We start from the raw sequence: 21,286 nt of genomic DNA, 5'->3' as shown, positions 1-21,286 counted from the left end.
TTTTACAGGTCAGGAAACTGAGGGCCAGACGGGGAAAGGCACTCACCTATGCTCACGGGCGGGAAGTGCCAGAGCTGGGACTCGACACCAGGAGGCTCCCAGCCCCAGGCCAGTCTCTGGGATAAGCCACAAGTGCCGAGAGCGGCTGCCGACCAGCGCCTGTGACGGCCCACAGTGCCTGACGCAGGGCCCACACCAAGGGTGACAGGCGTTACCAGGGGGTCTGCTGCGAAGCCCCAGTCATACTGGGGCACCTGCCCCGGTTGCCGCAGAGGGCTCCTGCAGAGGGCCTGGCTCCCCGGCTTTGCCTCGGGGGGCACCCTGCTCCCAGGCGGGCGGCAGGCTGCACGGTTTGGGAGTTAGTGCTCAGGACAGATAGGAGTCGGGGGGCCCACAGCTGAGCTTCCTCACCTCCTAGGGAGATGTTCCGAGACGCGTGTGCCTGGCTTCCAGAGGATCCCAGGGTCCCGAGCCCTGGCTGCCCCAAGCCCCAATCCCTGCCCCCTGCCCTGCACGACATCCACTCTCCCTTGGTTTCCCTCTCTTCCCTGTGTCACTTCCCCTGTTCCTTGGTGCTTCCTGAAATGACCTCCCCAATAAACTCCTTGTCTCAGGTCAACTTTTTGAGGAACCCAAACCAGGACAACGAGGTGCCCGTGTGAGCCCCAGCCCCGGGCAAGCCCTACCTGCTGAGTCTTCACACGTTTCTCCCGTGACGGCCTGCCTCAGATCGTTCTCCTGACCCCACCACGTGGCCCCTCTGCACAATACCCCAGAGGGCCCTGAAGAACGTCTGTCTCGTGGCCGCTGCCTGCCCCAGGGGGACACCCAGTGGCCGGGCAAGAGGTGTGGCTGGGAGTGCCAGGCAAGGAGCGGGGGTGGCTGTACACGGGCCCCTTCGTGTTCACAAGCGCACCGTCCCGTGGGGCCCAGGCCCGCTTCCAGTGCAGGTCAGGGGCCTGGGGTGGGGGGCAGGTGTGGGAAGCTACGGTACAGAAGCGGTGAGGTGGCTGGCGGGCATACGGCCCACTCTGGGCCAACTGTGTGCTTCCCTTGAGATCTTTCAGTAGGGTCAGCCTGAGAGGATGTGCCCCCAGAGTCAGCAGTATCTCCAAGGCCCATGTCCTGGGCCAGCCCATAAGAATGAAGCTACCAGAAAGAAGCAGGAAAGCACCATGGTGTTCAGGCCCCTGCATCCTCTCTGCGGCCTGGCCCCAGACAAGACACGGAGCACTGGGAGAGGCAGGTCCGGGGAGCTGAGTGGGTGCAGGGCCGAGTGGGCCCCACTGCATCCACCTGGGTTGGGCAGTTGGTGTTGGCATTCCGGGGACCCCTCCTCCGGCTGCGTTTCCCCCAGTTTCAGTGTTCATGGGCTGGAGCCCAAGGGAGGGCTGAGCCCTTGCTGGGGCTTGCGAGTGGGGTGCCCAGACCTGCCATATCGCTGACTTCACGGGTCCCCTGGCGTCGGGTCTTCATCACTAGCTCACCACTCTACCCTCAAGCCTTTCCAGCCCCCAGTCCTCTGAGCTAGAGGAAACACAGACTACTTCACCCGTGGCGGGTGGTTCCAGAAGTGAGGGAAATGGCTGGAAATCTGCACGTGTTCCTTGGGGTGGGAGAGACACAGAGGAAATGAGTTTTAGCCCCTGGGCACTCTGTGGCTGACAAAAGATTCCATACAAAAGGTAAGGGGGGGGCCAAAGCCTTCTGTGGATTTTCCGGGATTGAACTGTCCAGCTAGGGAGCTATTCACGCATCAGAGGCCCGTCCATGGCAGAAGGTGCATGGGTGAGTTCTGGTGGCTGTCTATCCGGGGAAGGAAGCCACAACTGGCCTGGAGGCTGGCAGGCCAAGCCCACAATGCCAGCCAGCCTAGATCCATCCCCCTCGGGGTCCTGTCCCAAAGATCCCAGCCTTTGGATTCCCGAGTCACCCTCAGCTGACACGGAGGGCTGCCACCAAGACAGGCCAGCCTCCCAGGCGCTGACCCGTGCTGGAGCGGGGTTTCTGCAGCACCTGAGCCTCCCCTGGGGCACGGACCTGGACAGCTGGCCCCAGGGCCCAGGTGATGGGTGCCCTAGGCAGCAGTGAGTCAGGCAGCATGGGTGAGCAGGGGGGCTGCCTCCACCTGGGGCTAAAAAGAGGCCTATGAATCAGGGGCCTACATGCTGACGCTGCTTCCGAGTGCCTGGGTGACCTTGGGAAACCTCAGTCTTCCTCAGCTCTCCACGTGCTTGCTGTCCATCCTGTCCACGGCCTGCGGCGGTGAACCTGGCCAGAGCTTTCCCAACTTCCTCCTTGGGGCCCACCTTCCTGGTTTCTGTCAGATCTGTGAGAAGGGAGCCAGGGTGGGGGTGAGCGCGGAGGCGCCCTCTGATCTGAGTGCCTTGGAGACGCACCGCGCCTCATGGCCAGGGGTGGTTTATAAACCAGGGCCACCCTCAACTCCTCTGTTTGTCTCCCTCCCCACCTGTGCCCTGGAATTCCAGCAGGATGCACTGCACAGCTTGGGGAAGGCTGGAGCAGCTGGCTTGCTGGGAATTCTCCAGGGGACAGACCAGGGGCTGGAGCTGTCCTCCCAGTTTCCTCTCATGGCCAAGGTGTGATGGTGCTGGGGGTCCTGTGCCGGTGGCGCCCCCCCCCCCAGCTGCCCTTGATGTTTCTCCCCAGTCTCCCCCAGCTCAGCGTCTGGCACCACCACTAGCCCAGCTGCTCAGACACATACTAGACGTCACCCTTGGTTCTGCCGCTTCCCTTCCATGTCCGCTGTCCTGCTGGTTTTTCCGTCAAAGCTGTTTTCAGTCAGACCACTTCTCCCCATCTTCTCACACACCTCCCCGGGGCCAAGCCAGCACTGTCTTTCTCCTGGCTGCCCTCAGTCCCCCTCCTGAGGCTTCTCCCCTCCCTTGCTTCTCTCTCGTCTATTCCTCATGCAGCAGCCAGCAGGAGACTGTTAGTGTGACAGCAATTCTCCCCTTCTCCCTTAGAAAAAGAACGGAGCATGCCGACATCCAAATAAAAGACTGCAATTCCTAACTTTGCTTGCTGCTAGGCGTGACCAAGTGACAAGTTCCACCCAATGAGAGGTCAACCAAAGTAGAATGCCCTTTTGAAAGGCAGGTTGCACCCTTTTCTCTCACTTCCTCGTTCCTGAAGCTGGAACTTGGATGTAATGGCTGGAGCTCTAGCAGCCGGGTATGAGGGGTCAGGCTTGGAAGGGAAGGAGGGACCTTGCCAGTTTGCTCTGGGGCACTGTGGAGGGTGCTCGGTGGACCCAGCCCTGTGGGTGCCAAGCTTGACGAGCCATTAATAGAGCCAGAGGAGGACCTTGTCCCTTTGTCTGCCTGCCTTCGGGGACCCAGCAGGTCACACTGGGCCTGACCTTCCCATCCAGGTCTCCTCCTGGGCCAGTAGCAAGGATGCCTCCCCTCCCCCAATCCCAGTCCCTTGCCACTGAGATGCCTTCCATTCCATTTTCTGGTCCCAGAGCCCCAGCTTCCCTGAAGGCGAGCACTTCCTCTGACCTGGCCTGAGCACTCTGTCCCCTGGCTCCAGCAGTGGGCACATGGTCTGGGCCCCGCCAATCATCCCGCTGGCCTCAGTGAACAGTTTGGGATAGACGAAGAATCCATATTTGTTAACTTAGACTACACACAGCCCCAGGACATTTGCGGAAACTTTTAGGAAAGAGGCACTCTCAAACGGAGGGCCCCCCCTAGCTGTGGAGCCATCACTGGGGAAAGCAGAGCTGAGAGAGGGAGAAGAGACATGGGAACATGTCAACACCTGGATCAAGCTGTGCCTGCAGTCACACACACTTCTGGCTTTCCAGTTGGTCAATCCCTTGATTTTTTCTGAATCCAGCTGACGATATGTTTTGTAGGTCTGTTGTACTTTTGCATTCGTACCCCAAATAGTCCTGACGATTCCACCTCCCGGCCTGCTGAGACCCTCAGCCTATCCCCCATTGCTGAGACCCACGCAGTTCCTCTGACTCCCCTCTGCTCTTACGTCTGGGCCCCCGTGCTGTACTGTCCCCTGTGTGTGCGGTGGTGGGTGTAGTGTGGGCAGTGGCCCCCTGCTGGCCCCACGAGGCAGCCTGGTGGGACGCTGCACACGGCTCTGTGAGGGGTTTAATCAGGCTGCTCACTGACTGTGTGTCCGGCAGGGCCCTGCGTAGCCGAGTGCGGTACAAGACCTTCTTTACCGTGTGGCTCCCTCACACACCAGCAGGCCTGGCCCCCAACCACTGAATGCCTATAGTGCCCTAACTGTTACCACTCACAAACACCTCACAAATGGCTAAACTGCCCCTGGTGTGGCACCCCCTCCCTGGGGCTCACAGTGAGGGAGCCATCTGCCAGCCCAGGGCCAGGAGGGGGGTCCCCCGGGCAGAGGGCTGAGTGCGCGGCCCCTCTCTCCACCACTGCCCCCACCGTCCCGAGGCCCCGCCGCAGACGGGAAGGGAGGGCTGTTCCCCGGGTTTGTGTGTGAGAACACGACTGTCGCGCTGCCCCAGGGGTACAGGCCTGGTGGGCTGGGCTGACAGCTCCTGAGTGCCCGGCATGCCGCCCTGCCCACCATTCTCCGCCTGCTGGGACTGCCCTGGTTGAATGTCCAGCTCCCACGCCACCCACCCTTAGAGCGGCCTCCTCTGAGGGTCCCCCTTGGTCACTTCGTCCTCGGGCTTCCAACCTGGCTCCGGGCAACCTTCTAGGGGCTCAGGCCCACATGCTCGGGAGCCGCTCAGACCCGGGCGCCAGTATGGGGTCCAGCTCAAGCAGGGCTTTCATCTTTTGAGGCTGTGTCTTCCCCTGAGACATGGGCATAACGGAGCCATCATGCTCTTTACAGGGCTGTCGCGGGAGCAGACGGAGAGCACCAGCGCAGGGGTGAAACCGAGGGGTGGGCTGTACCGCTGCTCTAGCCCCCGAGCTGCTGGGGGGGCCACGGAGAGACGAGGAGGCCCACCTGCTTGCTCTTGTAATGCATGTGTGCGTGCGTGCGTGTGTGTAAAGGGGTAGAACATTCTGGGGCACGGCCACACAGTGCGTTCGGAATGTGAATGCGGGCCAGACGCCATTCTTACCACTTTAGCATGGGGGGGCTCTGGCAAGGCTGTGACTTCTCAAGGAAACCTGCAGGACTCCTTTTTGCCACATCAGTGATTTAAAAACAGCATTAACGTGGTACCTCGCTCACGATGTTGACGTGTAAATGGCCTGAAGCTGGTCTAGGTGGAGGTGAGGTACTGCTGGGGACCCCCACAACTCTGGAGAACCCCCTAGGAAAACTGTCTGGAGAAAGGGGTGGGCAGCGCGAGGGAGGGAGGGGCATGTGGAGACAGGGCCAAGGGGACATCTCCATCATCTGGTGGGGTGGGGAGCTCAGCACAGGGTGCTTCCCAGAGCTGGGCTGTCTGGGGCTGCTGCCAGAGAGCGGGATGCCAGACTGTTGGGGGGGGGTGGCTACCCCCTGAACTGACAGTACACAGGGGTCCCTCACTGGGGTGTACAGGCCAGGGGCCTCCCCCAACGAGGACCTGTGCTGCTCGGGACCGGCCATGAGTGTGCTTGGGGAAGCAGCATGTGAGACCCAGGGGACAATCAGGGCACCATCAGGGTCATTGGTAGGGCTGCCCACTGGCATCCAGGAGGGAGGGGCTCTACTTCCAGAAAGCCATCTGCGATCGGCCAGCTGGTTCCAGGAGCTGGAACCAATGCCACAAGGAGGGGCGAGGGCTGCCAGTGTCATCGGGGGCCTGGCCCACCTGCCCACCTCTCCAGCTGCATCCCCACAGATAGCCCCTGCACTGACTCTCGTGCTCACCCCTCTCAGGGACGCAGCCGGTGCCCGTCTGTGCCGGGCCACGCTGGGGGGTGCTGGTGAGTGCTGACCAAGGACGGCCGCACCAGCCCAGCTGAGCCACTGGAACCAACACCGCACACTTCCGTTCACCGGCCGGACGCTGCCGAGGGCTTGGAAGTGCTCAGGTGTGTTCATCAGCTGGAGCTGGGGCGGCTAACTGCACTTTTAATTGAATGCTCGGTTCCTCCAAACCTTTCCCTTCTCTTCAGGGCACCGTGCACTTTCCGATAAAGGCCTGGCACTCGGGTACAATAGCGAGCCTCTCCCCTCACCAGAGAGGAGATGCAAAGGATGCGGTGGGGAAGTGAGCAGGACTTCTCGCTCAGGTGACCCGGGCTCACATCCTGGCTCTCCAGCTTTCTGCCCTGCGACCTTGGACAGCCCACGTCACCTCTCTGAGCCTCTCTGTTCCCTGATGAATTCCCACCTCCCGGGGCTGTCTGCAGAGGAAGCAGGCTAAGGATGTGACACAGCTTTGCAACATAAAGAGCCCTGCAAATGTTAGTTATTATAGGCAAAGATGAAGTCCCTCAGACACAAACAACAAGCCGACATAAAATAAGCCCGCTTTTGTGCAAGACTTTTCAGGCAAGCGTGATCATCTTGATAACAATAATCATAGTAATTATAATAATAACCCCTTCCCTTTGAGGAGCTGCTTTGGATCTTTCAGTTTTGCTCCATCTCTAATCTCCCAGGCTAAGTGAAGTGTGAACACATGCGTGTACACTCGCGTGCACACACCCGCACCCAGTCCTCTAGTTGCAGGAAAAAGCGGCCACCTGACCCGGCCCCGCCTCGCCCCGCCCCGCCCGGTGTGCTGCAGTTGTCCCGGCGCCCGCCAGGGGGCAGGAGCACACAGGCCAACGGGAGCGGGAGCGCGGCGGACACCCTGAGCGCAGAAGACCAGGCCAGGCAGGGCCGGGCGCAGTGGGCGTCGCTGACCTCCTCGGGCTGCGGGGATGCCCGCCCTATACAGAGACCCCAGCTGCTGGAGGCCTGGCCTCCGACTGCAATCCCAGCTGGCAGAGAATGGTGGGCAGGGCGGCAGTCGTGTGTGTTCTTACACACACACCCAGAAGACAGCCCTCCCTTCCCGTCTGCGGCGGGGCCTCGGGACCGTGGGGGCAGTGGTGGAGAGAGGGGCCGCGCACTCAGCCCTCTGGCCAGGGGACCCCCTTCCTGACCCTGGGCTGGCAGATGTGACGCCAGGGGGCAGTTTAGCCATTTGTGAGGAGTTTGTGAATGGTGACTATTGGAGCACTATAGGCATTTAGTGGCTGAGGGCTAGATATCCTTGGGGCTCTTTCTTCACTTGGGCTTAAGGGTCTTAGCAAGGCCTGTGAGTATAGCACGCTGTCAGTTCACAGGCTCTCTGGGGGAAGCTGGGGGATGTCATAGGTCTACCACTTGCCCTAGGGAAGGGAACCTTCCTGGGTCCCCAGAAAGATTCTGAAGCAGAAGCAAGGATTTGGTGGTTTCTAATCTCGCCTATCAAATCTGCCCATCCACACCCATCCATCTATCCACACACCCCATACTACCTATCGAGTGCCTACCCATCAGACATCATCCATCCCCCCCCCCCCCCCCCCCCCCGGCCATCCAGCCATCCATTACATCATCTACCCATCAGCTACCCTCGTTCATCCATCCACTCACTTCCACACCCACCCACCCATCCCTTTGCCTCCCTTCTATCCTACGACAGCACCTGTCTGTCCCTTAATTACTCATTGGCATGCCCAGTCCTTTCACTCCTCCTTCATTTATCTAGCTACCCACCCATTCATCCACCCATTTACTCATTTATCTGCTAAACGCCCACTAACGAGCACAGTCTCGGCCTTAAGAACTTTCACATTCGGCAAAAAAGCACACACTGCCTGAATCTCCCCAGCCCGTTAGTTGGAGCCCCAAACACAGCAGGCGAGAACTGCCCCCTTGGCTCTCCCTCCCTCTGCCCAGGGCCCCATCCTTGTCAGGGGCCTGCAAGCTTCAGGGATTTGAGAACCTTCTCTGTTTGGGGCCCAGGCTGCCTCCTGTGGAGGTGGAGAAGGCTGGGGTTTTCTGAAGGATCACACTCTTTCCAGCTTCAAAACCCTGGGATTTTCTAATTAGTTAGAAGCAGCTCTTTCTGCTGGCTCACTATCCATCTTCAAGAACCAGGGCTTATGGGGGAGACTGTGACTTGAGTCCTCGGAGACCCCTTCACTGGTTCCAACACTTGACACCTGAAAGTTTCCACTCAGAAATCGTGTGTCAGCCCCTGCAATTGGTCATGGTATCCTACCCCTGGGTCCAGCCCAAGTTAAGCAGAAGGAGACGGTGCTAGTCCAGTGACTGTTTCTTCACCACAGGCTGGCCGGATGTCTTCCCCTGCTGGGCCCATGGCTGGGAGCTGGGGACCCATCAGCCAGCAGGACCTGGACCCTGCCTGCCCAAGCCTGCAGTCAGTGGGGGCACCAGACATGTCAACCGAACTGCCTCCTGGGAGGCAGACACTGAGTAAGTGCTGGGCCTGGTGGAGAAGCTGGTGTGGGTGGGGGATGTGAGAGAGCTGTGTCCAGGGGACGGGCAGTCAGGGGTCAGCCATGCCCAGAAAGCAGGGCACAGTCCAGAGACGGGTCTTCCCTGAGGAGGGAATTAAAGGGGGAAGGGCAGAGACCCTAATGGAAGGGTCCTTGAGGGCGTCAGAGGCTCCTCCGGCCACTGGCAGGGCTTGAAGACAATGGTGGGGCTTGGAGGTCCATGTGACCCTTAGACATTCAACTAGGAATAGCCACCTTGCCTGACAGGTGGCCCAAGGGGCTCCCACACTGGTGGGGCTTCTGTCCCGGGCAGCTGCGTGTGAACATGAGCACCTCCATGGAGAGAGGCCTGGAGGTGGCCTCGGTCCCACGGTGGGAAAGCTCTGATAGTTGGAGTCCCACAGAGCAAACGCTGATGCTCCCTGAGTGTGGGGCCTGGGACACGCTCTCTCTCCCTCTGCCTCCCCCACTCCCAGGGAGTGTTCGCATTTGTGCCCTGGGATCTCACTGCCTACCCCCTCCCGGCCCTAGCTCTGCCATTCTCAGACGGAGCTGCTTCCTTTAGTCTGTCTCCCAAGGGCACCCCTGCAGGGCATCCAGGGCGAGGCTGGGGAGGGAGACTGGAGGGTAAAGGGCAGTAGTCAGTCCATGGCTTCTGAGCAGGGATGCGCTGAGGCCGGGGCAGAATAGGGTGAGGGCCTGTGGAGGAGGTCTGCCAGCGCATAGACGGGCATGCCATGCAGGGGACTGGCAGAGACAGGCGGATGCAGGATGGAGGCTTGCCGGGGCCCTTGGCGGGGCAGGGGGGGCGGCAGGGGGATAGTATGCTTACATCACCAAGGCTTCTGATCATCTCAGATCTCCGAGGATGACGTGGAGACTCACCCTTGTCCAAAGCTCCCGTCATCACCCACTTTGGGACATCCTGACATAGCAACCACTTTCTCTTGGTGCCTTTCTCCCCTTGGCGGGTCCAGAACCTGCCAGTCTTTACCTCCTGGGCGTCTCTCCTAGACAGGGGTGCGGGGGACAGCTGAACCACCAAGCAGGCACTGCTCAAAAATAAACTTTAAGGTGAATGGGACAGAAATTTCCAAATCTGCGATACCCTCCCCTCTGCTGCCTTTCTCCTGAGCACAATGTTCTAAGACAGGAGAAAAGAACTAAAATTGGAGAGGCTAAATTTCTAAGAAACGAACAAGGGCAGAATAAAATTACCCACACAGAGCTCAGTCAAAGGGAAAGAAAAGTGATAATGGCCAACCTCGTCTCTTCAGAACACGAAGTGACGATGGTGAATAGTTTAATTAGAGCCGCCTCGGCGGGGAGATATTAGCAACACAATTATGGAAGAGGGAAGATGGAAGTCGGACCACCACACACATGGCAGGGTTGGGGGACGGCAGGCACATCTGGAGGAGGACAGGGTTGGCTGACTGGTGCCTCTCCTCAGGCTTGTTCTTGATACCCCTTCCTGTCTCCCTGTCCCCTCACTGGAAGCATCCGTTCACCATCAACATGATCAGATACTGCCTTTGTTCGAAAAGGAGCATGGCACCCTGCTTCCGGGATCCCGGGGTCATGGCCTGGGGCACTGCATCAAGTGTCAGAAGATGCAGCCCTGCCTCCCACCGGCCCTGGGACCCTGGGCAAGCCTCATCTCCTCTCAGGGTCTGAGGGTCGCCAAAGGCACAAGGAAGGGATTGGCTACACCAGAGGTTCTCGAAGCGTGGGCTGCACCCCTGGGGGTCTGAGGCCCTTGCAGGGGGTCTACAGGATCAAAACTGTGTTCGGAACAATACTAAGACGCTATCTTTTTGCCTTTCTAACAGCGTTACCTGCTTGCACCGATGGTGCAAAAGCCATAGGAGATGAAGCCGCTAGCGCATGAGCCGGAAGCAGGAGCACCCGACTGTCTGAGCTGCCATTATGTTTTTGCCACCTTGCAGTTACATGGTGGGTCACAGAAGATGCCACTTTTACTTAAGAATGTCTTTGACGAAGTAGTAAAAATTATGAATTAAAAACAATCTCTACCCCGAGGACCCATCTTTTTCATATTCTGTGCGATGAAATGGGAAGCATGCATAAAACACTTCTGCAAACCGAAGGATGATGTTTTTCTGGAGGAAAGGCACTTGTAAGACTGAGCTGCCAGCGAAAATAGTCCCTTTATTCATGGGACACCACTTTTACTTCAAAGAACGCCTGACAGACAAACAATGGTAATTCGGATTTGGTCTCTGGAAGACATTTTCTAAAAAGGAACCAAGCCAGCCCATCATTTCAAGGAAAACAACTAACATATCTGTCACCAAAATGAAAAAAAAATTTCCAGCTTTCAAGCGAAAGAATTTTGGAAAACTTGTATTTACCATCATGAGCTTGACAGCTTCCCAATACCTAAAGACTGTTCTGATGAGATCGGTATCAACGTTAACAAACGTGAGCTTTTAATACAGTATGCTCAAATGTGTCAACGTTGGGAAGGTCCGCAGAACTCTGCACAAATATTTTCCAAATGACCAAAATGGTGTTAAAACTCATGCATGGTTAAGAGACGCATTCAAAGTGCAAAGTAGATCAATGGATGTTTTCAAAAGACTTTATTTTTTTAAGAGCAGTTCGAGGTTTATAACAAAACGGAGAGGAAGGTAGAAATTTCCCATATAACCCCTGCCCGCATCCATGCACAGCTTCCTGCACTCTCCACATCCCTCACCAGAGTGGTCCCTCTGTTGCCAAGGATGACCCTATGTTAACACATCATAATCACCCCGAGTCCATAGGTAACCTCAGGGTTCACTCTTGGTGTTGTACATTCCGTGGGTTTGGACACATTTATAATGCCATGTATCCAGAATTATGGTATCGTACAGAGTATTTCCACTGCCCTAAAAATCCTCCCTGCTCTGCCTATTCATCCCTTCCCCTCACCCCACCCCTGGCAACCACTCTGATCTTTTCACTGTCCCCACTGTTTTGCTTTTTCCAGAATATCACACAGTTGGAATTATACAGTACGCAGCCTTTCCAGATGGGCTTCGTTCACTTAGGCATATGCATCGAAGGTTCCTCCATGTCTTCTCATGGCTTGATAGCTCATTTCCTTTTAGTGCGGAATAGGATTCCATTGTGTGTATGGACCAGTTCACTTATCCACTCACCTACTGAAGGACAGCTTGGTTGCTTCCAAGTTTTGGCAATTATGAATAAAGTTGCTGTGAACACCCGTGTGCAGGTTTTTGTGTGGAGAAAAGTTTTCACATCTTTTGAGTCAATGTGGAAGAGCCTGAGAGCTGAATCCTGTGGTAGGAGTATGTTCCATTTTGTAAGAAACTGCTAAACCGTCTTCCAAAGTACGGTGCCACTTTGCCTTTTCTCCAGCAATGAGTGAGAGTCCTGTTGCTCCACGTCCTTGTCAGTATTTGGAGTTGCCAGTGTTCTGGATTTTGGTCACTCTACTAGGTGTGTAGTGGTAGCGTGCTGTTTTAATGTGCATTTCCCTGATGACATATGACGGGGAGCATCATCCCACACGCTTTTCGCCATCTGTACATCTTCTTTCGTGATGTGTCTGTTCGGATCTTGGGCCCATTTTTAAGTTGGGTTGTTTTCTTATTGTTGAGCTTTAAGAGTTCCTTGTATATCTTGGACACCAGTCTTCTATTAAACATGCTTTTAGCAAATATTTTGTTCCAGTCCAGACTTTTCTTCTTCTTCTCTTGACAGTAGCCTTCACAGAGCAGTTTTAAATGTCTACGAAGAGCAGTTTATCTACTTCTTTCACGGTTCGTGACTTTGGTGTTGTATCTAAAAGTCATCGTCAGACCCAAGGTCATCTCGATTTCCTCCTATATTCCCTTTGGGCAGATTAATAGTTTTGCTTTTTACATTTAGATCTGCCTGTGATCCATTTCAAGTTAATTTTTGTGAAAAGTGGAAACCCTGTATCTAGATTTTGTTTTTGTTTTTATCTCTCATGTGATGTCCCAGTTGTTCCAGCACCATTTGCTGACGAGATGGATGGATTTTATGGTAACAGCACAGGAAAGGGTCACTGATACAGTTTCAGATTGCAACCATCCTTTAAGAAACCACCACTTGTCCAGTTTGGGTGAGTTTCAAAGGAGAATTATCTGAAAAGGCTAGAAAAACATTCCTTCCTTTTCCAACTATGTGTTTATGTGGGGCCAAATTTTATTCCTATTCTTCAACCAAAACAACACATCACGACAGATTGAATGCAGAAGCACATATGAGAATCAAGCTGTCTTCTACTAAGCCAGCCATGAAAGAGATTTGCAAAAATGTAAAACAACGACGTTCTTCTTACTGAAACATTTTTAGAAATTAGAATAATTTTTCATAAAAATGTTATTTATACTAATGTATAGTTATTTTTAAATGAATGAAGATTTTAAACTTTTTCCTGGTTTTAATTTCTTTTTTTTTTTCAGCAAACAACAAATGTTTATTGAATGCCTATTATGTGCCAGGCACTGTTCTAGGACCCCCCTCCAAAAGGAAAAAAAAAACAAAACAAAGAAGATAGAAGCAGAAAATAAAACACGAAATGCTTCACAAATCTGTGTGTCATCCTCGTGCCGGGGCCATACGAATCTTCTCTGTATCATTCCGGTTTTTAGTGTATGTGCTGCTGAACTGAGCACTCTTGGTTTTAATTTCTAATGCAATAAAAATTGATAGCTGTAACCTACAAAAACAAAATTGGGGTCCTAGATAATTTTTAAGAGTTTCAAGGGGCCCCCAAACCACAAAGTTTGAGAACCACTAGACCAGGTCATTCTTTCTCAAGCATTCTCCCCTAGCATCTTCATAACTTCTACAGAAGTCCTGTTTCGCCTTATGACTACCAGCTATTAATTTTCTTAGACACCCTTTGACCTTTATAAACTTCATACCCTCACAGTAAATGGAAACTCTGCATGACGTATTCCAAAGGGAAGAGACCCATGAGAATAACGATGATGAAAGCAGACGCGAATGATACATTCTAGCAGGATCCCGCTGCCCGCTGAAGGCTCTCGGCCTGAAGCCGTTTTCTCTTTGTTAACAAGGGGGAGAGGTTCAGAGGTGTCCGGGAGATACTAGCACCAGCCTGCGACTTTCTTCTTGAGCTTCTCAGGATGACAGAGAGGAAGGAATCAACTTTCCGACTTGGTGAAGCCATGTTTGTAAATGGGGTGACTCCGCTCGCCATCTCCTCTCAGCCCTCATGCTGTCTCATTGCACGGAACGGTGGCATGCACCTTCCCCTGGGGGGTCCCCGAGCAGATGGTCTCTCAAGACCCTCCAGCCAGCACAGGTCAGGGCCAGCTGATGAGGCCCCACCTGCTGAAGTGGGACTGAGTCACACCCGTCATGGGCCCAGAGCGGGGACACAGAGCCACAGCCGACACCTCTTCGTTAGAAAACCGAGAACTGCAAGATTTGCCAGTGGTGGTGAAAGGCTGCCAGGGTTGGGGTTCAGGACGAAACTCTGGGGTGAGGGCAGGTCCAGAGGATCAGCAAGTCCAGGCTACTACCGGGTCCGCCGTGAGCCTTGGAGCTGGGAACCCAGACCCCCACACAGAGACGCACGCACGGACAAGCCTGCTCAGAACTCAGGCTGCCAAGGAGGGGCCCTGGGACATAGTCACAGTAGCCAGTATTTAGCGAGCGCTTCCCATGCACTTCAGTTCATTTAATGTTTGTAACTATTACCATTTCACCCTTTTATAAAGACAGAAACCAGAGGTCAGATGGCTTACGAGGTTGGCCCAAGGTCACTCAGCTGGTAGGTGGTACAGCTGGGATCTGAACTCCAGCTGTCTGGCTCCAGAGCTCATGCAGCACTACTTCCCACCTCATGCTCTGAGGGGGAAACTGAGGACTGTGTAAAGGAGGTGGGACCTTGTCCAGGGTCACCCAGCAAGCCTGGGGGCAGCACCAGGCCACAGCCCTGGGCTTCTGGCTTCTCCTCGAGGGCGAGGTCTCGGAAAGCTGGCACCTGGGACACTCTCCAGCAGCCAGCCCTGGCTTTCCTGAGCCCTGCTGCTAAGGGGACGGTGCTCCCAGGGGGTGCCCACTCTGGGGACCCAGTGTTACTGTGTTGATGCTGGCGCTGTTTATACATGAGGCAGGTGGGACGGCGACAGGTGTGAAAAAACAAGGGTGACAAATAGTCTTGTCAACCAAAACACTGGCGAGGCAGAGTGGCACCCATGGCTGTACCCCAGCTGGGCCAGGCAGAGTGCCAGTGGGCCACCCTGGGGCGGCAGGAGGCGGAAGGCATGGTGGGACCAGGCTGGATGCCGGCTCCCCTGGCCCCCAATGCCTGGCCATGAGAGAGGAGCACAGGACAGGGGGAGGCTGGGAACTGGGTGAAGCCTTTGGGGGCCTGTCTCTCATGTGAGGTCAGCAGTGGCGGGGATGGTGGAGAGCTGCACCCCATGGGGTCTGCAGGCAGCTCAGGGCCAGGAGGATGGGAGCTGCTCAGGCCTGGGTGCGACCACCTCGGCGGCTTTCTCCAAGGCCTGGAACCAGCGTGCGTGGCCTCCCCTCCCTGCTTAGGCTCCACCGTCCTCATCTCCCTGACACTGACCCTGGGTGGTCAAGGGCATGGGAGGGTGGTCAGGGGTCTCAGTGTCTGAGGCTCAACTCTGCTGCACGGGGCTCAGTGAGGAGACCATGGGCGGTGGAGCCCCTATCCAGGTGGGGAGAGGTGTGCCAGCCCTCACTCTCTGAAACTGCAGGGCCACGAAGGAGACCACCCGCTACCCCTGGGCTCAGGTGCATCTCCCCTCCAAGGCCACTCTTGCTTTCCTCTGTCCCTCTGTCTCCTCTCTCTCCTTTCCCACGTCCTCTGCCCCAGTCCCAGGCAGGGTAGAAGCCAGCCCCACAGCACCTTTGTTGCAGTTAGGAAAAAGTGCTTTCCTCCGGGCTACATGGCCTGGCAAGGGGAAGGTGGGCTTAGTTTCAGCCCTCTCGTGGGCCCTGGGTTAGAGACCCTTCCGCAGGCCAGCGCCTGCCTTGCAACTGAGCTGGAGCCCATGGAGTGTGAATGTGAGGTGCACCGCCAGTCGGCCAAGGCTCCTGAGATGTCAGTGTGCCCCCTGAAAGCACGCGATGACAAAGTCCTGGGCGGCGGTACTGCCATAGGATGGAAGGAGCTGGCCCGTGAATCACCGTGTGGAGGAGAGCCACCCGCCGGAGCGCCTGCCCCGGACTATCGGGTGGGCAGGAAAGAATCTTCTGTGGCGTCTGAGCCGGGCAACGCCAGCGCTGTTGGTGGCAATAGCCAGGGGTCCCCTGTCTCTGTGTCCTGCTAGTGTTCCTCCTCTCCCGCTTCCTGGACAGGAAACAGATTGGCCTCTCAATAAGCCGGAGAAGGGCAGAGGCCAGTTTTCTGGAGTATCGAAGAATCTGTGATCCCGCTCCACTCCCCTGCAAACAGGAAAGGGGGCCCCACAGCAGCGCCTCCCGCGCCTCGGCCACTCACACACCTGCCACGGGCATGACTTCTGTTCAGCACCGTATCTACAGGACGCCACAGGGCGCACAGTAGGTGCTCAAAATGATGGGAAAATTCGGCTGGGTTTGGATGCCACCCACGCCACAACTGACTTCATGTTTTTCTTTAGACTTGTATCTACTTAAACGTATTTTTAAAAATATTTTATTTATTTATGTATGTATTTGAGAGAGAGAGAGTGAGAGAGCACGAGAGGGGGGAGGGTCAGAGGGAGAAGCCTGCTTCTTCCTCTCCCACTCCCCCTGCTTGTGTTCCCTCTCTTGCTGGCTGTCTCTCTCTCTCTTTCAAAAGAACAAATAAAATCTTAAAAAAAAAAAAAAAAGAAAGGAAATGTAGTATCACCAACAATAATATAAGCAAAAGGATATTTGATAGGTTAGTTTTTATCTTTTTTTTAGAAGACTTGATGTATTTGACAGAGAGAGAGAGAGACAGAGTGCATGTGCGGGCATGAGAGCAGGGGGACAGGCAGAGGGAGAGAGAGGGACAGAGAGAGAATCCAAGCAGACTCTGCACTGAGCACAGAGCCCAACGCGAAGCTCAATTTCACAACCCTGAGATCATGACCTAAGGCGAAATCAAGAGCTGGACGTTTAACCGACTGAGCCATCAGGCGCCCCAGTTTTTATCTTTTTCTAATATGCATTAAAGTTAAGAACTACTGAGATAAAAATCAACATGGGCATCTGTCCTGCTGGCTACAATCCGCCCACTTCCTCCACTCGGGAAGCGCCTGCCCGCAGCGTGAGGTGTAAGGCAGGTACCGGCAGGCGCATCCGCAGCCCTCGGAGCAGAAGGAGCACGCCCAGGAGCCAGGGACCTGGCTCCAGCCCCTAGGCGACGGGGGTTCATGCTCTGGCCTCCCATCCTAGGTCCGTCCCCGACACTGATGTCCCCCGGAAGCCACTGTCCTCCCCGCTTCCTCCTTCTGTCCTGCCGCCGCCCTGTCCTCCTCCTGCCAGGGCTTTCACTGCCCTCCCCATCCCCGGCTGCCGGCTGCTCTCTTCTCCTGTCTCTGGGTGCTGGGCCCTGTGGATGCTGCTTCCTGGCCAGGGTGCTGTCTTTCAGGTCACGTTAGTCCACTGCGAGCTGTCTCCCATGTGGGCCCCTGTCCCTCCACCCAACATTTAAGTTGCCAAGGGCTCGGTCCTCAAACCCCTTCTTGTTTCCGTAAGCCACCTTCTCTCTGGGCAGGATACCAGCAGATCCTCCCCTGTGCAGGGGCTGCTGCGTGACACCACCTGACCCCAGGTTGGTTTACTGGCTCCTCCACTTGGCTCGGCACGTTCTGGGTCAATCCCACCCTCTCACCTGCACCTGGGTTCCCAGGCCACAGCCTCCAAGCCCACCTTCCTTCCTGTCTCGGTCCTGTGATTGCCGCCAAAGCAGCAAACAACCACTGCTATTTCCTTAATTTTTAAAAATGACCTCAAATGGACTCATTTGAAATAATCAGCTTATGCTAAACAATAACATCCGTGAAATCAGAGGTCTGTGTGCTAATTTTTCTAATATACACTAAAATGCATAGAAGTCCTCCAACAAAAGCTGTTGGTCTGTATGAAGGGCCAGGTCATCTGGAAAGCCTGTGCCACTCTTTGGGGACACATGGCCATCTGCAATGGTATTTCTGTGCTTCCGGTCATGCAAGCTGGAGACCCTGAGGCCAGCTCCACTCTCTTCCCTTTCTCTGTCCCTCCAGCCATTCTGATTCCCGAGAACTGTCATTTGCCCCCAGAAAGGTCTGAACTTTGACCCTTCCCATCTCCCTGCAAGGTCAGTCTTGCCTCTCCTCCATGGATGACAGCAGGGGTCTAGCCCAACCAGTCTCCTGGCCTCCAGGCTCTGTCCCTTTAATCTACTGTCAAGAAGGCATTTAATCACACCTGAGCCCTCAATGGCTCCCGAATTTTGTAACCAGGGCCACCTCACCCACCACCTACTAGAACTCGTTCTGTTTCCCCACGCTCCTCAGCCACCTTGCCACCTGCCGCCCTCCCTTTGGAGGAACTGGGTAACGACCTTTGCAGACAGGGACAAGGAGAACGGAGGGAATGAATGGCACAGAGGCCTCGGTGGGCAATCAGGAGGGTGGGGGCAAGTCAAGGGAAGCAAGCGGGAGTGAGTGGCAGGAGGGCCTTGGATTTGTGGAAAATGCCAGGATCTGGCCTGCAAGGGCGCCTCATTTCAACTCCGTGACTTAGTTTCCTCAGCTACAAATGGTGGTGTTCTCCATGCCGTGCTCCCGTCCCAGGGTGTGTGAGAACCAGGGTCGGGATGAGCGTGCTCTCCGCTTAGAGCGCGCTGTATGGGTGCGCGTGTGTGCGTGGAGACAGTGTCATAGTATGAGTAATAGCTGCAGGAATGTAGGTCTGCCTGGTCAAGCCGTCTTTGTGAGCTAACACAGGGTACACAAAAGGAGGGACACGAAGAAGCTTCTGAGGGTAGCTGGCTCATCACACCTGGGGTGGCTCTGCCCAGAGAGCAGAATAGTATCTTGTACTTTGGGGGTCTCCCTGGGCCAGATGGCCCCTGTACCACCCACTCGGAGGCCCATCCTCCACCTTCCAAGTTGAAAGGGACTGGGGTTGCCTCTTCCAGGAATCTGGGAGACAAGGGGCAGGCCTTCTCCACCTTTTGGGCCTTAGAGGCTGGCAGGGAGGAGTCCCCAGGAGGGAGGGAGTGGCCCCTCCCCAAGAGGATGCTGGGGGCTATTACACAAGAACCAGGCCTGTTTCTATAGCACAGGGGGAGACTGGGGTGGGGGGCGATGCCTACAGCCAGCCCAGGCCAGAGCTCTGCCCAGTAAGTGCCCCCAAGATGGCCCAGGCTGGACAAAAGCTCATTCTTCAAGGGCAAGACCACTGCTTCAATTAGCTCTCCTCCCAGGAGCGGGTCCACTGATCCCCTAAAAGGCACAGCAGGCTCCCGAGGGCTGCGGCCCCCTGAGGCCCCAAGCCTTTGCTCCAGTCCCAGCCACATTGTGCCCAGAGGCCCCATGCTGCTCTTTTCACTCCCTTTGCCTGGCCAGCAGTAGGCGATGCCTTTGAAGTTGGTCTTCTGTTCCAATTGGAAACTTTGTTCAGCACCAAAATTAGAGAGGCTGCACAATCAGCTTGCAATTTAAAATGCCACCCAGGCCTCTCCCAAGCCCCCCCTTTGCAAAATGTCATCTTAATTAGATGGAGCCAGGCTTCATGTTTTCCGAATTTCTCTAGGACATTTCTCTCCTTGTAGTTATTTTTACCTTCAGCTTAAGGTGGGGGCAGGGGGCAACGTGAGGCTCATCTGCGGGTCTGCGTACACCTCCATCCTCCAGCCACTGGGGTCAGCTGCCCCCGGCTCCCCGGGAGGCTGAAAACACTGATCTGCGAGCTCTCCTGGGATGTCTGTTGAGGGTTCTTCCTCTGTTTAATGCAGCACAACACCTTCCGGACCTCTCTCCTGGGCGCGGGGCTCTGCTAGGGGTCGGGAGGGAACACTGCGGAGGCTGGCTGGCTTGGCCAGCACTGTCCCCAGGGAGTGTTCAGCCAGCCACCCGTCCAGGGGCCCAGCCCCTTCCTCACTCAGCCTGTCATCGCTTTCCTGCCGAGACTCTGCTGGCTGCCCTGCTTGGAGTGCTTGAAGGAGAGTCCCCAAAGTGCGGGCCACTGGGGACCCTGTATTAATACCACTGAGTTACACCTGGGAGGTTTCCAGTTCTCTTTCAAGGATTCTGACTAATCGTGGGTAAGAAAGCTTCAGTTTGGTGCCATGAAGTCTGTGGCACTCCTGAACTCCTGAACACGCTTATCAGCTCCTTGAACAAAGAGAGGGCAGGCTGCTTAGGGTGGGTCTCCTCTGAGCTCCCCAGGCATCTTACAAATGCTGACCCACAGCCCCAGCCTACTCTAAAGGAGTATGTCAGGGAAGGCTCCCATTAGGGACCGAATTGTGTCCCCCCCTTCCCAGATTCATATATTGAAGCCTTAACCACCCAGGACCTCAGAATGTGGCAATACTTGGAGGGACGGTCTTTAAAGGGGTAATTAAAGTGAGGTCTTCAGATTGGGCCCTAATCTATTAGGGCTGGCGTCCTCGGGAGGAGATTAGGACACACAGAGGGGAGACCATGTGAAGACACAGGGAGAAGACGGACATCTACAAGCCAGGGAGAGGGGACTCAGAGGTAACCAACTCTGATGACACCTCAATCTCAGATTTCCAGCCTCCAAAACTGTGAGAAAATAAAGTCCTGTTGTTCACGCCACCCAGTCTGTGGTACTTTGTTGAGGCAGTCCTAGCAAAATAACAGAGCTCCCAAGATTGGGCTGGGAGCAGGGGTTCTCTCTCCATCATTCCAAATGCTACCCACAAAGCAGTGCAGGGTCTGGGTCCTGCCTCCCCTTGAACCTCATCCTGGGGGACCCTTGCCCTCAGTTACCACCTGCCAGCCACCTTGCCCCCTTTCTAGGCTTTGCAACACACATGCAAGTCCATTTCCACCTCAGGGCCTTTGCATGGCTCCTTCTGCTACCTCAAGTCTGCAAGACTGGTTCCTTCTTATTTCTTCTTCCAATCTCGGTTTAGTATATGTGCTGCCCGAGCAAGTGCTTCCAGTCTCAGTTTAAATATAACTCCTAGAGAAAGCTCTTCCTGACCACACCCCTCCCCATCTAAAGCAGGTGCTCCTTGCTGTTCTTTTCCCTGAATTCTCTTCTTGAATAGTACTTATCACAATGTGTATTTAGATATGTTTGTTTCCTCAGTGACTCTTTCTCTTCCTAGAAAGATCGTGAGCTCCATGAGGGCAGGGCCTGCCTCTGCTCTGTTGCCCGCTTAATTCATTCACAAGGTGTTGCTTGTGGAATGAATGAATTCTAGGCCATAAGCTCAGATGGATACCAGGTACCACCCCCTCGTCCTCGGGAGGCCCAGCGGCACAAGAAGGAACTGAAGGTGGGGCCAAGAAAGCAGAGAAGGGACCACCCAGAGCCCGCTCTCAAGGTCTCTGCTCACCTCAACAGGAAACGTGGGGAAGCGAGGTTAAGAGGCAGACGGGTCGTGAGAGAGGCCAACACGCCACAGGTATGAATGCAAATATGACGCCGGCTGACCGCACCTGTCCTGGACGCCTCCAGAGCAACTGCAGGCAAGTGTGCTGGCCCTACTCCAGCGGAGGGGGCAGGGTCCTCTGCAGGGGCCCCCTCTGTCAGCTGAACACTGACAACCACATCTGCGTGGGAAGCACATGCACAGCTCACAGCCAGTCCGAGATGGGAGCTCGGAGAAATTCTGCAATTGAGTCATGCCCAGGCCAGGGCTGTCTGCAGGGTGAAGGGGTTTGTTCTCTTATCTCAATTCCAAACCC

At 55.4% G+C, this 21,286-nt stretch overlaps 1 protein-coding gene and 1 non-coding gene across 3 annotated transcripts in view; both read right to left on the bottom strand.

The window, feature by feature from the left end:
- Nucleotides 1–21,286, bottom strand: part of GNAO1 (G protein subunit alpha o1) — a 165,293-nt gene that overhangs the window by 28,078 nt on the left and 115,929 nt on the right. The window lies entirely within an intron of this gene.
- On the bottom strand, nucleotides 12,965–13,072 carry LOC113252574 (U6 spliceosomal RNA). The gene has a single exon (XR_003314927.1). It is a non-coding gene; the product is annotated as a U6 spliceosomal RNA (small nuclear RNA).

This window comes from Ursus arctos, unplaced genomic scaffold (assembly GCF_023065955.2).
Source record: "Ursus arctos isolate Adak ecotype North America unplaced genomic scaffold, UrsArc2.0 scaffold_19, whole genome shotgun sequence".
Taxonomy (NCBI): domain Eukaryota; kingdom Metazoa; phylum Chordata; class Mammalia; order Carnivora; family Ursidae; genus Ursus; species Ursus arctos.
This window is presented reverse-complemented; position numbering and strand designations above follow the sequence as displayed.